Below are 26,082 nucleotides of genomic sequence, written 5' to 3'. Positions count from 1 at the left end.
AACCACGAGCTACTTGGGAAAGGGAGGCATCCCCATCCCTTTGTGGTGTGCAGGAGAAATGCTTGCTAGCACATCAGTTGGTAGGTGGTTGTGTTTGAGCAGCCCTGTGTTGCCATTTGTCCCTGCTCCTGATCGATCCTGATCAACCATCTCTGTCCTCAGGGTTAAAAAGCCCGAGGGCAGTGCTGGGGGTGAGACGCAGCGAGAGCTGAGCTCCTGCTGTCTGCTGCTGGTGCCTGCCAGTGCTGCTAGTGCTGAATATAGATAAAGCCTTGGGGACTTGTGGTGCTAAATGGTCTAAAATGTCCATTTGTAGGATATTACTGAAAATCCCTGACCCATGTGTCTTTCTATTTTATTTTTTTCTTACGAGCTTTAATAATTTTTATGGTATTGCATGTCACCTCATTACTGTACTTAACATCAATAGACTGGGCATCTTAATTCTGCATTTCATTTTTTTCTTTTTCTATCCCTTTGGCTTAAGCTAAGCTCTACAAGAGCTTAAGTTTATTGTTTCTTTGTCAGAGCCGTAGAAAGGCTTTTGTGTCTGACTGCTCGTCCATATTCTCAGCTGAGTACAATATTCCTCCCTTGACTCTTTGATATCCCAAGATTCCCTATTGCCACAACAAAGCTATTAGACTTTCTATTTAAATGGATCTTTCCTTTGGTAACTTAACGCTGCCCTCTGAAAAATGAGTCCTGTGCTCACAAGCCACTTCAAAATATCTCAGTGGTCTGTGTGGAAGAGGGTCAAAGGTCTGATTAGCAAATCTTATTCCTGACATCAGAAAGAAGTTATTTGGGAACATACTGAATGCTGTGGGAACATTCGAGGATTTGAGATGCGTGGGTTCTTTTTGAAACTGTAGCTAGCGGTTGTCTGGGTAGAATTCTCTATCAGTGGACAGAGCTGCGGACTTAAAATCTGAGACATTCTTGGAGCATTGGGACTAGAATCTGAAGTCTGAATCTCTGAGACCAATATGATCTTCCTCAAAGCCGTGCAGGTAAGAAAAGCGTGGGCTGCAGCTCTTAGTGAAGTTGCAGAAAGCAAAAGGTGTGCAAAGCACTACATTACATGTTGGGCTGGTGTTTCTGGAGACCTCGTTTTGGTTAATATGGGGTCGTTCATAACCCTCAGGTGGGGGTTCTCGCGTGGCCCCAGGGCCCTGTCACCACGGCCGGGATATGAGCACGCAGTGATTGACGCTTCCTGCCTGCAAACACGGCTGCCATAGTCAGAACCCAAGATTTAAGGTCAGGCAGGATGAATCATTTTCGGAGCCTGGCAGGTCTCCAAGTCACCCCCATCCTGGATATTACCCTTCATAAAGACTGCTGCGGTATGTTGGGTCCTTCAGTTGGAACAGTATTTTCCTAGCAAATGACTCCGTGGTGCACCTGGGATGCAGTGATTTATGAGACAGATTTGCATGAAGGATATACGCTGCACATAGAAGGGGAAATCATACACGGGCCGTTTCCCTGCTCGCTGTGAGTTTGAGGGGGCTGCGCTGGCTGTGGGGAGAGGAGCACGAGGCGGTGAAATCCTGCCGGAGCCATCCGGCCATCGCCCGTGGCCGAGTGTTTAGTCAGGTGCAGCCCTCGTGCGTAGCCCGCATGTTATCTTACCTTAAATAAAGCTTTACTGGGACGTGTCGGAAAGAAAGGCCTTGGCTCAGGCACCATGAAAGGGAAGTTTATTTAAGTAATTACCAATGAGGCAGTGGGTGCTTCCTGAGAATTAATGACCGGTTGGCTTGCTGGCCTCGGCGTGATCCTCAGGAAACGTCCCAGGCAAAGGTCTGACGGAGTGTGTGGAAGCACAGGCACACGTAGGGCTGTGGTGTGGGTGACACGAGTTCTGGTGGCTCTCCGAGGCTCAGAGAGCAGACAGGGATTCTTGCAGCCTCAGGGGAATTCCTTGGCTCATTTAATTGAAGCGAGTTTGAGCTTACTTCCCGAAAGGTCTTTGGAAAGCTCTGCTTTAATATCCTCTGCCCTGGTCAGTGGGATGTAGCCTTGGTTCTCTCCAGCCTGAACTCTGTGGGACCTGCACCGGCTCGCTCAAGTGGAGGGTTTTGCTTGTCTGTTTTGGGACTCGTCTTGTTTGGATTCCACAGCTCCATACTGCTCATAGAGGATGCTTTGTTTTTTCTTTTTCCTTTCTTGGTCTTGTATGAAAAAGCACTGAGCTTCCTAGCACTGTAATTGCCATCATTAATAATAACACCTTTAAATTATCCTATTCAGTCTTTGTAAAATGTTTTCCTGGCTGTCGTCTTCTTTGCCAATTGCTTTCCTTCAGTGTCCCTAGGAAACTTGTGTTTTCTGGAAGCTGTGCCAGGGATGGACAGAGCAGTTTATATATATCCTTATATATATCCTTATATATATCTCTTATATATATCCTGATATTTTCCTAGGCAGTCTTTACCAGCTGGTGGAGGTGAGATACGATTTTCATGGACTTTCTTGAGCCCAGAATGGGCAGAGAAAGGCCCCAACCCACCAGTATCCTACCAAGACAGAAAATACCCCGCCTGCAGTGGGAGATGGGAGCTGGCTCTTGCAAAGGGGGCTGCAGGTCACATCTACTCATAGGGAAAAGAGTCCAGGTAGAGTAGAAGGTAATGGAGGATCCCTCATGTAACTGCACTTTGCTCTGCATTTGTTGTGCAGAAGCCCAAAATGACACGGCTGAAGTGTTGTGCAGGGAAGATACCTGTTTTGGGGTTGGGACAGGGTGACCCTGCAGATTTTGGGAGGAGAAATGCTGGCAGATGCAGTGCAAGGCAGTAGGACCATGGGAACAGCAAGGGTTCTATAGGCTTTGTCTTGGCAGAGATGGAGCAGGAGAGTTCGGAGAAACTCCTCCCTGTAGCATCCACAGCTGCACATCCACTGTAGTGGAGTCACCATCCCTGGAGGTGTTTAGGGGAAGGGTCAATGTTCTACTTAGGGACATGACTAGTGGACAGTGCTGGTGGTAGGTGGATGGTTGGACTAGGTGGTCTTAGAGGCCTTTTCCAACTTTTATGACTCCTTGTCCTCAGCAGTGATGCTCAAGGACCCCAGCACTATTCAGAAGTCCACTCCAGAGCTGTCAGGCAAAACCCCTGATTTCTAGAAAGCCCAGGGAGCCAGGCTGGGCTGCCTGAGTCCCCATGAGCCTACAGGGAGGTGGCACAGCAAGGCAGGTGGGACATGTCCTGGGCAGACAGAGCTGGGAGAGTGCTGCTGGTGGAGCCCAGCTTATGGTTCACTGGGTGGTGATTGAAACCAAGGCGTTTCTGTGACACTTGGAGCTTTTGATCATTTTCTGCAGAATTCTTCCAATGAAATCTCGCAACCAGTTCTAAACCCAGGCTTTGCTTTCACCTGGACCTTTTCTTCCCAGCCTATGGCTGCCCTTGGCTTTACCCAGTCAGCAGCCTGCAGGATGCCGTGGCAAAAGAGCTGAGGAATTGCTAATGATCAGAGTGCCCTAAATGCCAACAGCCGATGCAATAAAGGGTTGTTCCTTTCCACTTGAAATGCCTGTTGCATTTGCCAGGCAGCCAACACTGTAAATTCATTCTGAGTATTTAAAAAGACCTTTTAAAGCTTTTGAATGGTTCCTGGCTCATTCTGTAGCAATAAAACCATAGTGCCTGAGAGCCAGACGTTCAGGACCTTAGCAAGTAACTAAGTACAAGATACTTGGAAGCATTATAGAATGCTTAGGAACAAGATAATTATACTGGCTCTTACACCATTGTTTGCATGCTCATAATCACTGTCCTGGTCTCAGCCTAGTGACATTTTGGGTTGCTGCAAAAGAAAGAAATAAGGTAGGGATTTGCAAAATGGGAATCCCGCCTGCTGTGGGGTGCTGGGTCTATTGTGTAAAAAGAACAGACAAAGGCAGCAAACGGACTGGGGAGTTTTCCTTCTGATCCTGCTGCACAGAGATAGGAGATCAAACAGTGCTTGTCCTGCGTGGTAAGGATAGATTTCATCTTCTCCCTTCATGTGACTCTTCTGAAGAAGACAACCCAGCTACCCTTTTTCTCTTCTGCTGTGCTTAAGATGGAACCAGGGCAGCAGTTTTTCAGGTCTGCAGGTGTCAAGCCCTTCTGTTAGTGGATTGCAGCTTTTCCGAGGGCAGAGTAGTGTGTGTGTATGCCACGCATGCTATACTGGTGTTGTGTTCTCTGTGCATCTCCCTTGCGCACTAGAAACTTGTAGGCTCCCATCCTACAGTGTGGTTCTGTCTCTGGCAGCCATCGCAGTGGAAGTTCTGGGGACAGTCTGGTGGCCACAGAGGTCATCAGAGTCCCTTGATAAAGGAGATGTTCCTCCCAGCAACTGAGCACCCAGAGTGCATGTATGCCATGGTGCCCTCTTTACCAGATAGATCGCTGGCATCAGATCAGGGCTTTTCCCTGCAACAGGAGGGAACTTAGTTGGGAATTCTTGTAAGTAGTCTGTGAAGATTTGTCTTGTACCACTCCCGTCTTCTGGGAATGAGGACCTCGTTGCAGATCAAATGTCTGATATTTTGCTGGCGTAAGCCAGCATTATTCTACCAAATTTGATGGAGCTGTGCTGATTTACACCAGCTGAATTTACTATCAAAACTCATTCCTTTGCTCTATATCTTCTCCATTTTTTCCCTCTCCTTGGATTAGAAACGAAGTCTATAAAGCTAATATGGTCCCTGCAGCAGCATAACTTGCACAGAGTGTTTGCTTGAAGAGGTTAAAAGCCCTGTAAACTGCTTTACATTCTCTAATAATAGAACGCAGATGCAAAGGGAAAGGATTTGATGGTCAATTAATGCAAAATCTAGCCAGTGCTTTGCATAGATCCTACTCTCTGGCTTTGAAATATAATGCCCAATTAAATCCTTACCCAGAACTATACCAAGATTAAAAAAGGTAATTATAATCGGCAGCACTCTAGGTAGCATGAAGTTTTCAGGGTGTCTGTGAGCTGTTCCTCATAAAATTTTGGGTAAGATCTGTCTCATTGTTTGCAGTTACAGTTGCTTCTGGAGAAAAGATGTGAAGTAGCATGGAGAGAGGGTTGTTCTGCAGAGGAAAAGAGGAGGGGGCAAGAAAGTGTTGATAATCCCTTGTGCATTCTTCTGCAAGGAAGAGAAAATGATAGTTACTGTAAACGTTCTGCCCTTTGGCTGGGTTATCATGTGGCCTCACTGCTGTGCTATGCCAGACAGTGCCCACAGAGTGCTGTGGGAATAGATGGGCTGACACAGCTTCAGCATATTCCATTAAGTTGTTGTGCAGTTGGGTTCAGCATCGCTCTCTCCTGCTCTTACAGGCGGATGGATGGTATTGATGACCTGTCAGGATGTCTCTGCATGTGCTGGTGGCTCCAGTGAAATGGCAAAGTTTATAAGCAGACCTCATTTGTTGGAACGAGAAAAGTTTGAGCTGCAGTAGTGTGGATGGGATCTGGGTCTAATAGTCCAGAATGTGGAATGAAAGCCCTTCTTTTTCATTAGTCCACACCACAAGTAGGAGCTGAAAGGGGAGAAGCAGTGGGCAGTGAGGAGCACCAGCAGTAGTTAATCAAGGTAACAGCCAGCCCCTTCCTGGCTCTAGAGCCTACTCATTGGCAGAAACACCAGTGTGAAAATATATTGCCTTCTTTTAAAGGGTCTAATAGGGCTCTGCTTGCCCTACAGAGCAACAGGAAGGTGGAAAAGCAGGGCTCTGTGCATCACCAACCTGCCTGGGGACACTTTGTTTAGGACTGAGCCTAAGAGCGTGGGCTGTCCCTAGACTGCTAGGTCTTGGGACCAAATCTGCTCCTTGGGCAGCTCTTGCTGGCTAATGGGTCTCCTCTGCATGAAGGGATGGGTGTCTCACCATTTATCTGAGCTACCAAACACTCAGGTAGCTCATAGCCACGTGCTTGGCTGCCTGTGTGGTCAGTGCTCAGACACTGTCACTTCAAGAAAGATTAATGCATGTGATAGTAGAGATTCTAGGAAGGCCAGTTCTTTTCTCTTCAGGGCCTCCTCTGAAGTGAGCAGAGCAAGCTGGCAAAGGAGCAAAGCCAGTGCTGTGGGCAGGGATACATGGTGGTGGCTTCCCCTGGCAGAGCAGGAGGATGGCAAGTCCATCTGTGAGGCAGAAGCACCCCTCTGGCAGCCCAGAATGTCTCATTATTCCCTCTTTCTGCCTTTTCTCCTTTTCATAGTTTCTAAAGAAGACTGGAATATACAAAGTTTTGTAAAACCATATTCAAAACAACTGATAGAAAGAAAAAAATCTGTCACAGATAACTGAGAGGCCATTGGGAATATGCTGGCCTTCCAATCCAGTTTAGTTTGAAGGTTTCTGTCGGAGCTCATGTGCTTTCTCCTGCCCCTGGATTTACTCCCAGCTGTGTAAAATCTCAGCACAGATTGCCAAGGTCAAGGGGAATTGCCTGAGTTTGGGAAACCAAAGCTAAATGAGTGGAGCACGATATGAAAGCATAATGGGGCCGATTTTTTTATTGCAGGAAAACACCATTCTGATGGCATAAAGGGTCATTTACATCTATTTTAAGCAATGTGAAGGCTTGATCCTCATTTACACATGCTGAAAAGAAAATATAATATGTACCAAGACTAAGCCCCTTCCTACTGCCAAAGTGATGGAAAGAGGCCGTAGTGTAAACAAAGTTTGGGCCTGTTTTCAGTCCCAGCACCACAAACGTGCTGGCGTGGATGCAGGAAAGATGCCAAATGTATTTGTTTTGGCCCAGTTGGGTGTTTCTTCGGTTTTCTGCCTGCAGAAGGGAGAGAGCGCGTGCGTTTTGGCTCTGCCTTCCGTGAGAGCCACTGGAAGTGTCACTTCCCCTCAGGTGGGGATGCAGGCCGCTGCCCCGAAGGCACCGCGTTGGGCAGGGCCTAGTGCTGCTCAATGGCAGCTTTGTGGTGAAGGCTGTGTGCTCGCAGCTTCCAGCTGCTCCCGAGGACCCCGCAGCAACTTCAAACTGAGCAGAACCCGAGGATGCACAAGCTGACAAACTCGGTTTGCGTCACCGCAAGGAAAGCGGCTCGCTGCCGGCTGCCGGAAATGGGCCCCAGACCGTCTCCTGAGGTGGAGGAGACATGGGGTAACTGCTCAAAGATGTGGCTCGTTTCCTAAACAGGATGATGATGACAATTACAGGCTGATAGGGGCTCGGTATTTACATCTTCTTAACTAGACAGGCTTTCAACCCAATCATAGCCCCGGGAGCGCGTTGCTCTTCCCCGCAAACATGGAAGGGGACTGGGATTTATCACGGGGCACAGGGCAAGTGGCTGATACTGCACAGCCATTCGATAATCCGGACCATCTGCACGCAGGCCGCCGTGCCGCCTCTTCCCATCCTTTTTTCTCTCCACATAGAACAGGGGCAGCCTGGATCTGAAGGGAGGTGCAATTTTAAGCGGGGCTGACGTGCCTCTGTGCCAGTGTGGGATGGATTAGAATTAGTTTCTGCTAATTTGCACCACATGGAGCTTTCAGTTTGAATTCTGTCTCCTGAATTAACAGGCAGACCACCCTCTCAGTATCCTGCCTGCTGTATTTCCCGTTGTGATGGGAGGATTTCTCATCCGTCCTGCTGTTCTGTGGTTCAGTTGGTGTGGTACTCGCTGCTCGAAGGGAAGGGGCATCTGTGGCTGCGTGCATTCAGCCTCTTGGGGCCCCAAGCTCATCCGAACCTGGAAAACAGTGAGCCTGGAAGTTTGGGAGAAGGAAGGATGAACTCATCAATGATTATTGCCTCCCAGTTGTTTTTATGCTTGTCTGAATGACAGATTGTTTCTGTTTAGGAGGCAGTTCTAAGGAGTCTTGCTGCTGTTCTCAGCAAAGAAGCCAAAAAGTTCCAGGATCCCTGATTTCTTGCAAGGACTGATGAAATCAGCTGTTTTTGTGGAGCAGAATGAAAAAAAATGCAGGTCATAGAATCACAGAATCATTAAGGTTGGAAAAGATCTCTGAGATCATCTAGTCCCACTGCCCACCTTTCATCAATATTGCCCACTAAACCATGTCCCTAAGTACCACATCCCCACAGTTCTTGAACACCTGCAGGGACAGTGACTCCACCACCTCCCTGGGCAGCCTGTGCCAGCGTCTGACCACTCTTTCTGAGAAGTCTTCCTTAATATCCAACCTGAGGTCCTCTGGAAATCCTTCTGCTAGTGATGACCACAGCTTCTCCTGCTGAAGCAGGCCAGCGTACAGCATAGGCTTGTAGCTAATCTGGCTGCGGGTGTTAGAGTTATACTGCAGAAGCACCAGAGCACCAGAATGAGATGTGGACAATGCCTACTCAGCCCACGGGACCCATCTGCCACCCATGTAAAGTGCATTTTGTAGGGTTTCACTCAGTCCATTTGTAGGGTTCCCTCAGTCCAAGGCACATGCTCTGAGGTGGTTACAGTCATCTGTTCAACCAGGCTTGCGGGCAGGAGATTCTCCCTGAAGCTCAGCCTTTACGTTCCCCTTTTCAGGCTCATCATTATCTCATTTTCCAGTGACCTTAAGAGGGAAGGGCAAGCTGCTGGGTTGGGTTTGGCCAGATCTGGTTTGATTTTCCTCTTGCATATTGACCTCCTCTTTGTCTTCACGTGAGTTGTTTCGGTCTCTCTGTGGTTAGGTCCTGACCTGAAAAAAGATATTAATGTAATAATCTCTCCTACATGATTTATATCCAGAACAGCCTGGATAACTCTAGCTGGGGAAACACTTAAGCCTTAGCTATGTAATTTCTTAGCAAAGATCTGCACATTTCTGGTGGCTTCTGAATCATAAAGATGCTGTCTACTTGGAGCTGTAACTTTCAGATGACTTGTACTGAGATGATGTAGCAATTCTAGGAGCTCTGTAGAAGTTCAGGAGCCCCCAGAAAACCTCAGATAAAGCAGCTCTTGAACTGAAGATGTGCTCACCATAATAGAGTGCAGAATAAGGCTGAATGTCAATCAATGCTGGCTACTTTGAGGGCCTGCAGTTGGCTACACAGTGTTGGTGTGAACCCAAAGTATTGCCATTATGGGCTGAATTTTGCTCTAAGCCAGTCTACCATGAACAAATCTGGAACACCTTCACTGGATGTGGCTGAATAAACTCGAATAAAGAAAAAATTACTTCTATTCGCTTTTCACATTTGCCTGAGGAACAGTAACATTTCTTTCTGTTGGAGCTTTCAGAAGGTTCAATATTTCATCCTTACTTTTTAAGATTTTTTGTTACATTTTGATCCCAGCCTGGGTGTAAGAGCTAGCTGTGTGCTCCCATGTTCTGACTGTAGTGAATGGTGTTTTGTGTGTTAACTGTAGTGAGGTGTTTGCAGGCAAGGACTGGGAAAGGAGGAGGAACAGAGTTCCTCTGTTTGGGCTGTTCCAAGCTGGTGTGTTGCGAAGGCCTTCCTGGTTATGGTCTACATGCAATCCTACCGATGCAACTGTGGGGGTTTTATAAAAGCTATCCACACATTTATTACGTCTTTTCAGCCAAGAAAGACTATCTCTAACAGTTTTAAGTCAAAAGGTTTCATTTTGCCGTTTCCAAGCTGGCATACTTCTCTTGGTTATTTCAAAACAGGTGTCTTAGAAATGTACCTACATTTCATTTCTCAAACCCCTTTTTCATGGCCTCGGAATGAAACTAGACAAAGTTGGTGAAATACTTCACTTGATATCTCAGCAGTTTTAAATCTTGTTTTTATTTCAAGTAGGCTGAATCGATCTCTATGTCTTTTTGTGAGGGCAACCTGAAATTATTCACCAGAGAAGCAAAGAAATCATTTATTCACCCAGTTCTGGGGCTTAACTCTTTCCCAGGGCCCAACAGAGAGTCAGTCTAACCTTCAGCTCTTTTACCTCCCTTTGCCCTTCCTGCTAATTTTTATTACATGCCCTTTAAAGTCAGCAAAAGAGACTTTCTCAATGAGAGAGTATCTAAGCCTTGGGTGTTTATTGCTCCTGCATGATGGCTGGCAGCAGGCGTTCCCCTACAATGGGTCCAGCACAGAGGTGTCTTGGCAGATGACCATTTCCCCTGTGGTTTTCTCTTTCCTGTCTGCTGGAAAGATGATAAAAATACACATCTCGCATGTACTTTATCCTATACAGTATGCAAGAGTTGGGAATGCTCCTTGGAAAGAGAAGGAAAGAGAGAAACTCACTTTACACCCTTTCTCCCTCTCTAACCGGGCAGTGTAATATTTCTTTTGTTTGTTTTTTAGAGCACAAACAATTCATGCAACCTGGAAAGCCTTTACCAATAATTCTAAAATACGGAAAGATGTGCCTGCAGTGTGGCACATTTTAGAACAGCATCCACTCTGGATTTAGGGGTTTCAGATGGTGGAGTATCCATCACAGCCCGGGGTGAGTAATTCCAATGGCTCATTACTCTTTCAATAACAAACTGGCACCTTCCTTGCAGTTTGAATTTGTCTAATTTTGACTTCCAGCCATTTGATCTTGATAGGCTTTTGTCTGTTAAAGAAAGTTCTGCAGTTAGAGATCTCCTCTTTAGTAGGTGCTCTTTTTCATTAATAAGTTACTTCTCCCTCCTCTTTTTGATAAGCTAAATTATAAAGCACCGTGTCTTGATGCGAGCAGTCCCCTTCTATCCTGAAGCCCTCAAAACTGTAATTGCAGTTCCCCAGTTCCCTTTTTCATTCCTAGTCCCCAGTAAGCACATCGTGCTGTTTGAGACATCTGTAGGGATCTGCTGCCATGTCTGCAGTGGGGCTAGGTGCAGGTACCTGTATTTAGACCCCTGGATCAGGCCCTTGGACCCAGAAGAAGGGTGCAACATCCATCTCCTCTAACTTGATCCACCTATAGGTTTAGCAGTAGCCCAGACGTATCACCTGTTCTCCTGAGCGTATCTTGCATAGGCTGAATGCTTATGTGGTTTCCTGGTAAATGCTCACTGAGCTGCAATAGCCCAGAGGATGCTGCTGGAAGGAGTACTGCTGTTCTGCTGCCTACCACAGCTGTGCAGCCCCTGGCATGGCGTGAGGTGCTGCTGGAGGGCAGCTGGGCGGACTCACATCGTCCAAAGAAAACCATCCAGTCTGCTACCAATTTATCTTCTGCAAGTTTCGGGGAATATGCCATGCTTCATAATTCATGTGCTGCTTGGCCAGCTAAATCCAGCAGGGATAGCATGTTGATTATAGGCTCATGGACAGAGTGTGCTGTCACCTTCTGCTCTTTGGTCTTGGCCATCTTAGAAATTGCCCTGGCCTTTGTGTTGTGATGCAGATGTTGGTGGGGAATTCTCAAGGATAGCCATCATCCTCAGTCCCTCTGCCCACGTGTCTGCCTGAGGGGAAGCTGGAGAACATTGCCGGCGTACTCATGGCTCTTCAGAGCCATGCCTGGGGTTGGCCTCTGTTTTACTGATGTTTTAGAGCTGTTTGACAGTATCCTGGCTTTTCCTAGAGTAATTTGGGTTTGTATGCAGTGACTGATCATGTGCCAGGAGTTTTATTACAGACAACAAATTTCATTCAATCAACAGCAGAGACCAAACAGCCATTGTTTGAACTCGGTGCTTAGGACAACACTGGATGACTCCAGGCACACCAGATGGGCCCTACCGCCCTCACTTTGCTCTCCATGAGCAATCAACAAGTGTATGGGCTGCAGGCTTCTCGCAGAACTGTGCTGGGTAGGATTACAGGCCCGGGCACAGGATCTTGTATGGGAGGTCTTGGTGCCGCCTCCGGTGAGTTGGTCAAAGTGGGACTTCTGTCAAATCTTTACCACCATGCAGCCGTTAGAGTGCAATAGCTAAGCAGGGCAACTTGCTGTTTCATGAGACAGTATTTTTTGCTGTACCAAAGGTGTTTTTGATTGATCCAGCCATAGGGAGGCAGTTAGTTCTTCAGGGCCTGTGACTCGAGGCTCCAGATGATCTCTCCCTTGTGCACTCTTGATAAACTAGTCTGTCTTCCCTACCATCGCCCGAGGCTCAGAAGGATGCTTTGGAGATGCTCTGCTTGCAGACTCTCATTTCATGAGCAGCCAAGCTCTGTGGAGCTATTTAGTGGATGCTCAGCTGAGGTGCTGGCAGGCTGGTTGCAGCAGGTCAGAACTCACAGATTCATTACTCAGGTAAGAGGGAAGCACAGCAGAGCACCAAGAGTCTGAAGGAACAAGCACAAGTGTGTGTAACCCACAGTGTGAAACCGGCACTATAAATAACAGCCTGATGGAAACCAGATCTGTTCTTCGTTTGCTTCCCATTTCTATTCCAAAGCAAGAAAGTTGTTTGCAGTGAAACACTCATATGTGACCATGCTTTGGCCTCTGTTCCTTCCTGCAAGGCATGTGCTGGTCCTTCTGAGACCTTTAATGAGAGGTTCTGGGCGTGACCGGGGAAAGGAATGTGCAGATCTCGTGGAAGATTTCCTACTGATCACTACATGGGATGGTAGGCTAGCATCATTCATTGCATCCTATAAATTGTCTTTCTCACTTGTTTCTCCCTGCCTTGTTTTTACAGAAGAGAAATACTGGGAGCCAAAGTAACTGGTCTGAGTGCAGAAGATGCTGTAAACAAGCACTTCTGGTATCAGCATCCAAGGCTCCCCTCGTAGTACTTTGAGTGTTGGCCTCTTCAAGCTGCCAGTCAAAAGAAGTGGAGGAGGCAGGAACTGCCATATATAAACATCCTCAGTGCGAAATCCTTCGGAGCCACCAGAGCCAATAAGTTTGATTCCCTCTTACCTTGTATTCAAATAAATCACCAAGGTCAGGGAGATTAAGTTTGCATAGGTCAGTGTGAGTGGGAAGCAGCAGTACCGCTGGCTTTGGGGAATGTAAGGAGAGCAGAAATTTGGCTACCATTTTTCAGGGAGTTAAAGAGAAGGAAGCATATTCCCCAAGGCAAACAACAGAGACCCATTTGGAATAAATCTGCTTGCTGGCTGCACTCCCCAGTCTGGCAATCAGCTCATTTACAATTCAGGCCAAGTTTTGCACTCTGGTCAGCTTGAACTAATAAAGATCTAGCATGGTACCTTGCTAATCTCATTAGATGGAGAGGTATGTTTTGGTAGCGGTTTCTGGGGGAGGACAGAGGGAGAAATACATTTAGCAATTCCTGCTTGAGCTCCTTCTGCCAGATTTTTTAAAAGCATATATATATGGGTGTGTGTATACATAGTATGTATGCTCTATGTGTGCTAACCACTTCTACTTAAATATCCCACTGAATGTAGTGGTACCAGAGGCCCTGTCCCATGGGATAAATGCATTCCAGGCTATGGGGGCTCGGAAGCTCCAAAGGTCTCGTTGCATGGGGCTGGGTACTGATCAGTGGGGGTCTTGGGAAGGTTTTCTTGTACCTTCCTGCTGTTAGACATGTTGAACTCTGCTAGGCAGGCAGCATACAGGCAGCACTCCCCCAGACATCAAAGTGCAGGAGAAGCTGTGATGTTAAAACCTGCTGATTTCAATGGTGTGCCCAGTGCCTCATTGTCAGGTTTATTTTCAGCAACCAATGGATTTTCTTCCCCAGCTCTGTGTTTACTTAAAAAAAAAAAAAATCAGGAACTGGGCCAGCGTTAATAAATGGCAGTTCTTTCACTTGGAGTACGAGGCATCGCCGCACCCTACTAAGCCAGCTCCTTGCAGAAAAACAGCAAAAAATCTCTCTCTTTTTTCTGTTCCCAGACCGCTGTGGCTGAGTGCTCTGTGTTTGCTTTGATGTGCCCCGTGTGTCTGCAGGCTCTGCTCCTCACTCCTTCCTGACACCCTCCTCAGTGACATCTGTCAGGGCGAGCTCCTTCCATCGCTGTCCTCCGCATGGAGAGGCTGTAACTAATGCACAGAGGGAAGCGTAGTGACACTGTGGGACACACTTGATTAATCCATTGGTCAAGGCGGTAGCTTTGTTGCACTGTGCAAGGTTTGTTCCTTCCCCTTCCTCGTGTCACAACAAGGACGTTGTTGTGTTTTGCTGAATCCTTCCTTGCTTGGGGCCAGTCATTTATCAAAAGAGATTTCCATCTTGGACTAATAATTCATCTCTTATTGCAGCCCTCGCTGCTCTGAGGGCCCATTTGTTTCCTCTTATCACAGCCTAATTATTTGGCCAAGGAAAATTTGTGCCCATCTTGGGGACAGCGGCTGAGAGATCAGGAGAACCTGGCCTCCAGGTAGGGACGAGCTTGTGGGTGTGGGAATGGGCTCTGGGGTCAGGCCTCCTGCTTTGGCCCAACTCTCCCTTTGTGCTTTTTTCTCAAACGAACACTCACACCCACACATCTCCCACCCCCCACTCTCTCATAGTTGTCATAGAATCATTAAGGTTGGAAAAGACCTCTAAGATCGTCAAGCCCAACCATCTACCCATCGCCACCGTGCCCACATAGAATTGTTGTGGCTGGAAAAGACTTTGTCTTTCCACCCCACCCTGGCAAACTGGGAGCAAAAAGAGAGTAAGAATTTGTGTCATCCAGACTTGGCCAGTGATGGGATTAAAGAAGGGAGGATGGGTGGATGGATGAACAGATAGTAATCACAGCAGCATAATTAATAATAATGACAGAAGGGCGTCCTGCTCCTATTAATAGTACATGCACAGCTTTAATCAGCTCTGTCCCCCATCCGATGGGAGACTTGAACTGAATCAATTGCTAGTTTCTATTGGAAAGCTGTTCTGATCCGATTAATGGAGGGACTCCCTTGATTCTTTATTTCAAAAAAGGAGAAATTAGTATTCCGTTATTTGTTTCTCTATCATAATCTGCTTAAGGAACCCAGGACAAATGCAGCCATTCCCCTGCTCCAAGCACACAGCAGCAGATTCAGCCGGGCCGTCATGACCACTTGTACCACATCAGGAGTTTTCTTTAAGGAGAAGTTCCAAAACCTCACTGGTTTGTTAAGCACGTCGTAGGTATCAATTGCCCATCACAGTATTGCATGCAAAAGATGCAGCAAATGCAGCAATAACCTTTTCCAGCATTTCATTTGGAAGCCCCATTTACCTGAACCGAGCTGCTTCCAATAAATATTTCACAACGTGTTTCACCACAAGTGCACTTGCAACTTATGAAGCAAAAACACAAATGTTTTAATTCTGACAAAATGAGCATTTTTCATGCACCAGCCTCTATGCGGCACATAGCTCTGTGGCTAAATGGCTTTCTGATTATCGTGTCCCAGGATATTACTTCAACTGAAGTGATATGAAATGTCATTAAAAAATAATGTTCCTCTGCTTTGACAATCATATTAGTAAACATTGGAGGCTCTGCAGGTTATATGTCAGGCGGGCCGACACTAATGGCTTTATTAACATATGCAGTAGCACTTTGTCATACCTTCTTGTTAATCTAAATTTGCAGGTGACAATAAGAAAGGGAGGGGGAGCGAGGTGATGGTGTTTAAATACTGCTTAGGTTTGGCCACAAGTGAAAGGAGCTGGGAAATCCCCAGCAAGATGAGAAGATCAGAGCTCCCTGGCTGCTCCCCTGCGCCCATCCCAGCCCCCGCTCGTGGTGGAGCAATGGGGCCATTGGGATCCTCCCAGCAGAATGACATGAGGTGAGGCTTCTTGTGGCTCAGTTGCCAGGCGTGGTTGTAAGGATGCTGTAATGGAGCAGTCTCCCATCCCTAGAATACCCTGACCTGATAAGCCTGCCGTGTAGGGACTGCTGACCACTGGGGTCCCACTGCTGTGTTAGAATCACAGAATCACAGAACGGCTTGGGTTGGAAGGGACCTCAAAGGCCATCTATTTCCAACCCCTGCTGTGGGCAGGGTTGCCAACCACTACATTAGGCAGCAGATCAGGCTGCCCAGGGCCCATCCAGCCTGACCTTGAGCACCCCCAGGGACTGGGGTTCCTCTTTTGATTCTGCTCTAGGGGAAGGCAACAGCTGAGATGTTCCCGAGAGCAGCTCCGTGTTCTCCATGGGGTAAGCAAAGCCAGTGACTCGCCGTGGTTTTATTTTGGGAGCTGGGAAGTGTAAGTACAGTGGGACCTATTCTTGTCCGAATGACTAAGCCTCTGCCAGCCCAGAGCTCTTCATCTTGGCAAACAGATGGTGCGTGGAGTAAAAGAGATGCTGTTCGCTGCTATGAAAGGCCTTTTCTTTCTGGAGCAGCGCCTTAAAGGTACAATGGTTTGTTTTGTGGTGCCGGGCGTTGGGTTGCCTTTCAGGGAGCAACACGAGCAGGGATCACAGAGCAGGGGTCACAGAGCAGCAGCAGCCTGGGGTGATGTTCCCAGAGGGGATGGAAGGGCCGCATCCTCTGTTGGTGCAAATTGGCCTTGCCTGGCTGCGGGCAGCTCGGCTGCGTCCCTTTGGGGCATGCTAAGGAGCAAACAATATTTCTTGGACCAGGACCATTTCTCAGGTCCTTCAGCCTTTCATGGCCCTGTGTGCGCAGTGAGATGCAGCGCTCATGGTGTTTAGGCACCTGGGCAAAGCCACCTATTCCTTTCCCATCTGTTGAGCTCTGCCTGGTAGCAGCACTTCTGGATCTGCCACCGTTGCCTGTGCTGCTGCTGCACGTTACCTGCAACACTTGCAGATCCAGAACAGAACAAAAAGTATTTGCTAAAAGCAGGAACCTCATGGGTTTTGTAAAGGGTGCTCTGCGCAGCAGATGCTGGAGCTGATAGAGGCTGTGCTTATGTGGGAGCTCAGCCTGGGCTCCATAAAGCTCTGTGACACCCAAAATCTGTGTTTTGCCAAGCACTGCCTGGCTGGGAACTTGGGGCTGGCATTTGTGGTTTCTGTGCTACTGCTTTGTGGGGAGCTAAGGGAAGGCAGAGGGTTAGGGATAGCATTAGGGGATGTGGGGCTGAGCAAGAGCAGCTCCTGAGCATCTTGGTTCCCATGGAAGTCAGAGACTCAATGGCACAGCACTCCGAGGATGGAGAGGGCACCTGGGATTTTTGTGCCATGCTTTCAGCCCTGCCTGTGCCATGCTGGCACCCAGCTGTGATATGGCTATGGGGTGCGGGTGCTGACCTGCCCCTTCCCAGCCCAGAGCTGCCCCATCACTGCTCACTTGGTGCTCTAGGAGCTGCTGCCTGCACACACTGTGGTTATCTGATGCTCTGGGTTTTGTGGTGCAGCACAAAGGCAGTGGGAACTGAAGAGCTGCTGAATGAGCGCTTAGGGGAGGGAAGGGAATTCCTCTCTCTGGCACATTTTTTTTTCCTCCCTCCTTCTTCTAATAGTGGCAGTGGGAAGAAAAATTTTAAAGGGTGGAAGGGCCTTAAGGGCAACAGGTTGGAAAACAAACACCAGAAGAATGAGAAATAGTTACCGGAAGAAGGGAGCTATTTGCTTTAAGATCCAACTTCTTTTATTTCTTTGATCTTTTTAAGAAAATGGAAAAGAGAAAAATCCTTTTCTCCAAATGTCTTCGTTTTTTCACTGAAAAACTCGTGACAAGTTTTTTTTGTGTTGCTTCTCCTCAGAATGGAGTTTGCAATGTAATATAACCTCACTCTACTACAAATCCTGAGGCTTCACGACTCGTCCATCTGCCAGGCGGAGCGTTTCCTGACCTTTTTAAGGAAGCTGGAGACAGCGAAACAGCCGGACCAGAGGGTGCCCTGTCTGCCTGGAACAAAAACAGCATTGCTGTGAGTTCTGGAGGGGAGAAAACTTGCAGCTTGGAGCCAGCAGTGCGGGCTGAGAGCTTGCATGACCTCCCCTTCCCTTCAGAGAGGGAAGATTGGACTGGCTGCTATTGTATTTGAGCGTGTAACTGATGATTTTCTCCTTCAAAAATCTCATCAGCTGATAAATGCAAATCCTGAAGAAGCTGATGCTTGCAGGGGGAGCTGGATGTCCAGGGCTGCTTTCTCTGATAGGGTTGGACATGAGCAGTGTGTACCCCACATTTTGCACAAAGGATGTTGGAGATGTGACGGCAGAAGACACTGCTTCCATCAGTATTTTCTGTGGTGAGTTTGAGAATGGAAACCCAAAACACTGCAGCCTTGCTGGTGCTGTCCCAGGTCAGGTGTCTTAGGTCAGAGATGTCCCACGGGAGCACAGCTGTCTCCTGTTAGTGAAAGGTGCTCTGGTTTCAGCTGGAATAGAGTGGGTTGTCACCTAGTAGCTGGGATGGAATCGTGTTTTGGATTTAGGATGATCTTTCTGGGTCCCTTCCAACTTGGGATAGTCTATGATTCTATGATTCACAATGTTGACAACAAACCAGTGGTTTTGTTGGTGCAGAGCGGTGCTGCACAGAGCCAAGGACACTTCAGCTTCTCCTGTTGCCCTGCTAGTGAGGGGCTGGGGGGGCACAGAGCCAGGAGGGGACAGCACCGGGACAGCAGACCAAAAGGATATCCCATACCTAATGACATCATGCTGAGATTGGTGAGCATTGTGTTGTGAACCACTTGTTCTGTATATTCTTTTATCGTTCTCATCTTGCCTTCTTTTTCTGTCCTATTAAACTATCTTTGTTTCAACCCATGAGTTTTAACATTTTTCCAGTTCTCTCCCCAATCCCACCACTGTAGGAAGAGTGAGCAAACTGCTCTATGGTGCTGAGCTTCCCACCAGGTTCAAGCCACAGAGGTGTGGTAGGGGACACACGGACACACACATGACACAGGAGAGGGCTGACAGGGCCTTTGCTTCCACGATCTCCTTTCCATTGCATCCAGCTCTCTGTGTGGTTACAGCAGGAAGCACATAGTAAATTTCGGGTTGCACAGAGAGGTGGTGGTGCCCCATCCCTGCAGACAGCTAAGGTCAGGGGATGGGCTCTGAACACTGAGGGAGCTGTGGATGTCCCTGCTCAGTGCAGGGGTGGGACCAGGTGGCCTTTAAGGTTCCTTTCCAACTCCAACCATTCTGTGATCCTATGATTCAAACTTTTTGGGTGAAGCAGAAGGGATGGCTAACGCGCTCCAGTCCTCGCCTGGCTGGTGCCATGGAGAAACACATGATTAATTTGTTTAAAACTTCACCAAGGAGATGTGTGTTCTTCCTATGCTGGAAACCAGAGCCAGAGCCTTGGTCTGTAATTCTTTTAAAGAGAGATGACGTAGTTGGTCTTGATTAAAGCATTCGTTTAACGTTGATTAAACCATGGTTAAATTATTCATGTGTCTGGCTATTCATAGGGTACATAAGGAATTTATTGGGATGAGATGGGTTGCTGTGCTCGGTATAAAAACTTGCTGCTGCGCTCACTAGCAACTAGCATGGCAAAAATAAACAAAGATGGCAGGAGAGGGATTTTCTGCATTAACACTGTAATATAAATGGAGCTGTCTTTAAAGCTGCAATAGCATTAGGATCTTGGTGATTTTTTTTCCTTCAATATTTAAAAGCTTGAGGTGTATAAAACGTATATGAGGGCCTGTTTGTACCAGTCACCAGAGGGGTTTTTCGTTGCTGTCATCTCCAAAAATAAATGACAAGATGTTGGGAATGACTGCAGCTGGCACTGCCCCACTTCGGTCCCAGGCTCCTGGGTGCGAACCCCACAGAGGAGCATGGATGGGAGGAATGCAAACCTCGGCTCCCATCCAAAAGCACTGCTGAGATGGAATCCTCCCCAGGGTCAGCTTTTTGGCCAATCTTCTTGCTATTCCCAAGAGCGTTTCCTCTCCTCTGCGAGGGCATGCAAATTTCCTTGCTTGCATCCCAGTGCGATAAAACTCCGGACCCCAGATCTCGGGTGCAGGCACACAGAGGGATGGTCCCTGGGGCCTCTGTGGGGTGACACAGCCCCACGTGTCCCCGGGTGGGAGGATCTCAGCTCAGCGCAGCGTGATGGGAAAGGTGCCTGAGGGGGCATTTGGTCCTCATTAGCAGAAGCTCGGTAGCCGTTTTGTCATTTTTCTTGTTTGTCATAAAAAATAAATACAGTTTAATAGATGATCTTACAGAGCAGGTTTTGGCAACAAAATAGTCCGTGTCCCATTATAAACTTGATGTGTGTAATTTAAAGCGAGATGGAATATAAAACCATTTCCAGCCCAGATGAGGGAGAGGGAGACACAGATTTAGGCCCTGATTGTGCTGAAATGAAAAACAGCACATTGTCAGATAGTGCATTAAATCATGCATTCCATTTCGTGAAGTCCAAGCTATAAACAGCCCTTTTCAGAATAATTAATCACAGTTTATTTTTTGGAGAGGGGATCTCGTTTGTTTCTTTGCGTATTTTTAGGGCTGCCCCGCATAGAAGAGCCGCCTCTGCTACACAGAGCCATGTCATGGGTTGGTGAGGGCTTGGGGGTGATGGAGACATCCCGAATCAGGGCTGCCCCTTCTCAGACCCACTCACTGTGAGCAGAAGTCCTGATGCCCAGGGGCAGGAAATCAGAGCAGCTCTGCTCAAGCTCGAATGGGGTTGCTACTTTGTGCCAAGGAGAGATGGGGACCCAGTGCGCTTCCTAGACCCCCGTGGTGCAGAGTGGGGCTGTCTCGCCTCGCTCTGCTCTGCCTGTTCCACCCTGGTTTCAGCAGAGCCAATGTAAATCCAAAACAGCTCTGGAGAAGTCACTCGAGACTCAAATAGGCTGGAGGAGATAGGAAACTGTTCACAGCTTGTGTGTAGCTGTTGACATCGTATATAACAAGCTCGCTGAACGCAGCAGCAGTGTGGTGTAGGCAGGGCACTCATCTCTGCTGTTGTTGAGTCTCCTGACATTTCCTGTTATCACAGTTTTGTTACAGTTGTTTGAGGACTGCAGAGCTTTTGGGTTGGAGCGCATCACCTGCGTGCCATCCATGATGGGATGCCACTGGGCCAAGCTTTGCATCTTCTTGGGTTTGTTTTAAAGCTGGGACACTGCAGGGCTAAAACCAGTGATGGATAAAGCTGCCAACTCCTGCACCTCAGAGCACATCAAGCTGACATTCCTTTGCCTTCGCAGCCTTCGCTTGTGCCATGCTCTGTTCCAGTGCCTGACCGCTCTAAAATTCAAGTGGGTAACTCCATCCTCTCAAACCTGGTGATAAAGAACGAGCAGGTCCTTAGGGAAAACTCCCCTCCTACTGCAGCAAGAGGCTGGACACCAATGTGCGTGTCCTAGGAGGTAAACCAACCTTTCTCTGAGCTGGGAAGTGCTGCGTTTTACTGGAAAAACCGACCAGTTTGCTTTGGCTGCGCTGCTGCACATCCTCAGGGCAGCTGTTCCTGGTTGGGTGCTCCGTGCCAGAGGTGTCGTGGCAGTGTTGGAGCTGCAATGGATCGGACTCGTGCCAAAATAATTCACTTTGGGTTGCTTAGCTTTTTTTTTTTTTTTTTTTCCGATGAAAAATCAGAATTTCCTGTGCAAGATGAGACATGATTCCAGTGGGGTGCGGGAGGATGGATTGGTGGTGGTACGGGAGAGGAAATACTTTCTCTGAAAAAAAAAAAAAAAAGAAGAAATGCTAAAAATGTCTTTTCCTTTGCAAAATAAATGCTGTGACACATTTTTCTACCCGCTCTAATTTTGAACAGGATTAGTAGCTTGGTGCCAGCCTGTTGAGTGCGGGAGCAGCTTGGATTCCTGTAGGAAAGAGCTATAAATCCTGGCACCAAATGCCCCAGTCTGTGCCCTGTAATGGGCCTTTCTCAGTGGGACCTGTGGATAGGGGCACCGCAGCGTGGGGGGAGGAGGGGAGACCATGGCAGTGGGGTCAATGCACGGTTCTGTGGTCATGGATAGATGAGAATTACAAATCCTGCCATGAACTGTTAAAGCATAGAAGAGCATTTTGGCTATTGGATGGTAAAAAAAATGGTGTGAATAGACAGCTGAAGGCCTGATGAGGTTAGAAAACAACCTCATTTGGAGGGAAATTGTTCCTGCAGGGTCTGGTCTGGGCTTCCCCCATATTGTGCTGCAAAGTCCCACTGTCAATGTGGCATCCGCTGTGCCCTGGCCACCTCTGTCATTGAAAGGTTGTGGGACAGCGGCTTTTGGGGAGGGACAGCTTTGCATTTGGGGTGCCTCCAAGACTTGAAATCAGTTCCAAGCTCAGCACCACTGCTTCTCTTGCCCACGTGTTTGCCTCTATGGGCCTGGGTTGTGTTTTATCAGTGAGACAAAAGAGGGCGTGAGGCTGTGGTTGTCACCATGGTGCATGGATGGGGTTGGGCTCCACGTGCACTCCATGAGTGCTGCTATCTGTCATCCCCAAACCCAAAAAGGGAAAAACACAATTTTCAGGACACAGAGAGCAGAAAAAAATCTTAATTCACCACTCGCTAGTTTGCTTGAAGCAAACAGATCAATAACACTTGATACATACCTACATAAAAGCAAGCCAGACTCCAGCTTGCAGGATCTCTGGGGATAGATTTTGTGGCTGGAAAGACGTCTTTTCTCCTTGGAAATGGCACATGGCTGTTCACCATGTCTTGCAGGTAGTAATGGAAATAGATGGGGACTTTTCCATTCTTTCTGGCTCAGTCTCACTTTTGTTGAGGACACCTCTAATGCTGGTTCTCAGCACCCCGCTCTGGCCCCTTTGCAAGGTTGGTGCACCTCGCAGAAAGAACAGCTGCTGCTTCACTGCATTCCCAGGTGGAATCTATGGAAGAAGGGAGCTGCTGAGCAGGTGTCTTCTGTGGTGGGACATCTTGCAAAACTGAGTTTTCTCAGATTTTTTGAGGAGCTTTTCTATTTCTTGAAACATTTCATGGAGTTCTGGGCCATGGTCCCGCCCTTCTCCACCTCTGTAGGACTATTTCTCTTGATAAAAAAATCTGATTTTCCTTTGGGTTGCTCCTTGTGTACATACTTCCCAGAGCATGACTTCCTCCTCACCCTGATGGAAAACAATGTCGCAGAGTCACAGAATATCCTGAACTGGAAGGCACCCATAAGGATCAATGCGTCCCACTTCCAAATGTCATAACATCCTACAGCTTCAGCAGCAAAAAGGAGCTGGGTTTTCTATACACCTGCTCCCATCTATGTGGATGAAGAGACCTTCCCACCATGCTGGAGCATCCGACCTTCCCAGCAAGCAGAGCTGCGCTGCATCTGCCACATCCCAGCCGAGCGGCTGCGCCGGAGGAGCACCAATCTGGCGTATGAGGAGCTCATGTTGTGTGCTCTGCCACCAGAAGGAGTAAATAAAAGACTCCTCATTTATTTATGATGCAAATAGCAACTGTGCATTCAGCTCTAGGACTTGTTGATTATTTATTTAGAGCCTCCCGTCTCGGAGGCACTGGTTGTTTGCGTGCGGGAGGCATCTGTCTGGGATTATTACCCACAAACAGACATTTTGCTTCTTGGGTTGTGGCTGCTGATATTTTTGATATTTAAAAAATATTGGTATTTCTCTCCTTCCAGGGAAACACAGAGCCCCCGTTTCAGAGCTGGGAGCCGCTCATGGTGGTGTTCCATTGGACCTGAGAACACCATGTTTGTGCCATGTCCCACATCAGAGCACTGAGCTCCAGGACATGGAGGGTTCCGTGGTGTTGATGGTGAAGTGTCATGGCTGAAATCTGGCTGCTGTAGGCCCTCGGCCTCAAAAAGCTGAAGGGAAGATGGGGAGGAGATGGACGCTGGTGAGTAGGCAGTATTTGGCCCCATAGCCCAGAGGTGGCTGCCCGGGAAGCTCCTTGCTTTCCCTGTTATCTCATTATCCACCAAGCTGTGCCTTCCTGAAACACCTGCCTTTAATTATGCCATGCAGGAATCTGTTCTTTGTAAAATGATGCCACGGTCAGAGTTTTAGAGGCAAGTGCTGATTTTTTTTTTCTGAGATTGCTCTTTTGAAAAGCTCCATGTACCCTTTTAGTTGGTTGCCTGCCTTGCTGTCTGGGTGAACATGGGTAGGAATTATTTTCTTAGTACGCCTGTGGTGCTTTTTGTAGGGCAAGTTTATTTATGTCCATTAAGTCTCAGAGCTGAGAGGTGGAAATTTAAGAATTAATTCATACTCTGTAGTACAGCTGGCCAATGTGCATCACAGGATGATGAAACCCAGTCCTGGATGTTCAAACTTAAGTACCTCAGTGAGGGACTAAATGCTTTGACCCATGTTCAGAACCTGCAGGTCTTCTTTTATGGACCAAGGAAAGGCTGCTTTTAATCCAGTAATTTTGGTTGGCACCTGCATCCATGGCAGCATTTCCAGGGCTTTCCAAGACTTCATCCATTCTCATGGGTCTTCTCTGGATGTCCCTCCAGTGTTTCAGCCTACATCTAAAGATGTGGAGCTGCCTAGGTCATTGCAGATGGGATCCAACCGAACTTTTGGGTGTCTGTGCAGCCAGCCACCCCAGCTGGGGACTTCCATGCAAAGCCAAGGCAGGAAGGATGATGCCTTTGGATGCTTCTTAAAAAAATTCTGTTGTGTGTTTGGAGGGACAACAGGGGCACTGTGTTTGTCACCAAATGAGTACAGATCTGGAGTGATGTATGGGGTACTTCAATTACTGAAGACACAAACAGAGATACATGAAAAGTCTCCTCTGGCTCTTTGGAGGCTGAACCTTCCAGCCTGAACCTCCAATGGCATGGCAGGGCTTCAGAAGTTACCAGCACCGTGCTGTTTTGGATTGAGTTGGTATGGATGATGTGGACTTGAAGGAATTCTGCACCTAACCCAACCACAGAGATGCCAAGTGCACGAATCTTCAACAAGACCTTATGTGTAGTCCTTCTGCCAAAAGGTAGCAGAAAATTTGATGTAAAAACAGAAGTATGCTTTGGTTGCCTTGGAACGTTATATCCTCCTGAGCTTGCTTGCATATCGCTTTACAAAGATCAGCTGTCCACCAAACTACCAATACCTCCCAAACTTGGCTGCATTTCAGTGCTTGTGGGAAGCAGTATAAAAAGAAGAGGAGAATGATTGAGTGCCTCTGTTTCCAATTGCCCACGGTGCAAAGTGCCCAAATCTAAGCCTGAGGATGGAGCTACATCTTCTGCGTATGGGTGATTGGGGGTGTGCTTCTAGCTGGGGATGGGTGGTGCTGGAGAGAAAGGAGATGGAGCAGAAAGAAGGGTGCAAAGGGCTGGTGGCTCATCTCCAGCAGCCAACCCACCAGGAGCAGCTGCTGCACCGCAGTCACTTGGTGGCTTCCCACCTGCAGCTCCTCAAACCTCCCCTTTCATCCCTTTATTCCATTTCTCTAATAAAAACCCTTCCTTCCTTCTCTCAGCAGATATTGGAGTGCAGCCCGCGGGCTGGGAGGGGAAGGCTGCAGCTTGGCTTTTGCTCCCTGACCACCAGCCAGCTCCTATCTCGGGATGGATCCAGCAGCAGCACGAGAGCTTGCATCCAAGAGCCCCACTGCACTGCCAGGGCCACACAGGTAGCAGCGAGCCTGATGTGAAGTCAAGTGCAACATCTGGGAGTCTTTTCTCCCCCTGTTTTTCCCTTTTGTTTTGGAGCAGCAGCTCTCAGAGGTGCATGCAGGGCTTGCCAAAGTGCTCCTCGCCCACACGAACACCCCTACATCTGCAAAAGTGCTGCCCCAATCTATCTAGGAAACCTGGAGCGGAGCTCTGTTCTGGAGCAACGTGCTTGCTGAGGTGGTTGTGGCACAGAGAGTGCCCAATTTTGTTGTCTTTTGGGGTATTCAGGAAGAAAAGTGCAGAATCCTTCTTCTGTGTGTATTCAGAGGGTGAGGGTTTGATGCTATGGGCTCACACAGGGGTTGGATTCAGCTCTGGTTGCAGTCTCTGCAGTCTGCTCCAGATCTGATGGGTTTAGGAGGGGCCACCAGTCATCCCAAGTGCATGCCATGAAGGATGCTGGAGACCAGTTTGTCCCTTTTTCATTTCCTGAGACTTTTGTTAGCCACCCTGGGAATGGTGTGCTGCTATGGGACCCGACCACTAACCACCAACCCAGAGCAGCACAAACAAACAGCACAAACAGAGAATTCCCTGACGGCAGAACCAGCAATCTGTGGTCCTAAGAGCTGTCCGGATGAGACAATGTCAGAAGTAAAAAGGAATTATTTCAGGAATTGATTATAAACAGAGCAGGAGGGCAGTGCCAGTGGTGCAGGTGGGATCTCCACCCCCTAGGAAGAAGACAAAAAAAGGGACAAGGAAAGCCTACAGGAAAACACTATTTGAACATTGACAGAAG

General features: G+C 48.0%; 1 long non-coding RNA gene across 3 annotated transcripts in view; it reads left to right on the top strand.

Moving 5' to 3' along the window:
• Window positions 1-26,082, top strand: part of LOC110407401 — a 63,122-nt gene that overhangs the window by 30,323 nt on the left and 6,717 nt on the right. For 2 of the 3 annotated variants that reach the window (XR_002443884.1, XR_002443882.1), the window contains exon 8: window positions 17,469-20,597. The exons of the other annotated variant lie outside the window; for it this stretch is intronic. This is a non-coding gene — a long non-coding RNA (uncharacterized LOC110407401). Of the gene's footprint in view, window positions 1-17,468; window positions 20,598-26,082 lie in introns of those variants that run through there. 3 annotated transcript variants of the gene reach the window in all.

Source organism: Numida meleagris, chromosome 17, assembly GCF_002078875.1.
Source record: "Numida meleagris isolate 19003 breed g44 Domestic line chromosome 17, NumMel1.0, whole genome shotgun sequence".
NCBI classification, from domain to species: domain Eukaryota; kingdom Metazoa; phylum Chordata; class Aves; order Galliformes; family Numididae; genus Numida; species Numida meleagris.
Note: the sequence above shows the minus strand (reverse complement) of the source record. Positions and strands in the feature narration are given on the sequence as shown.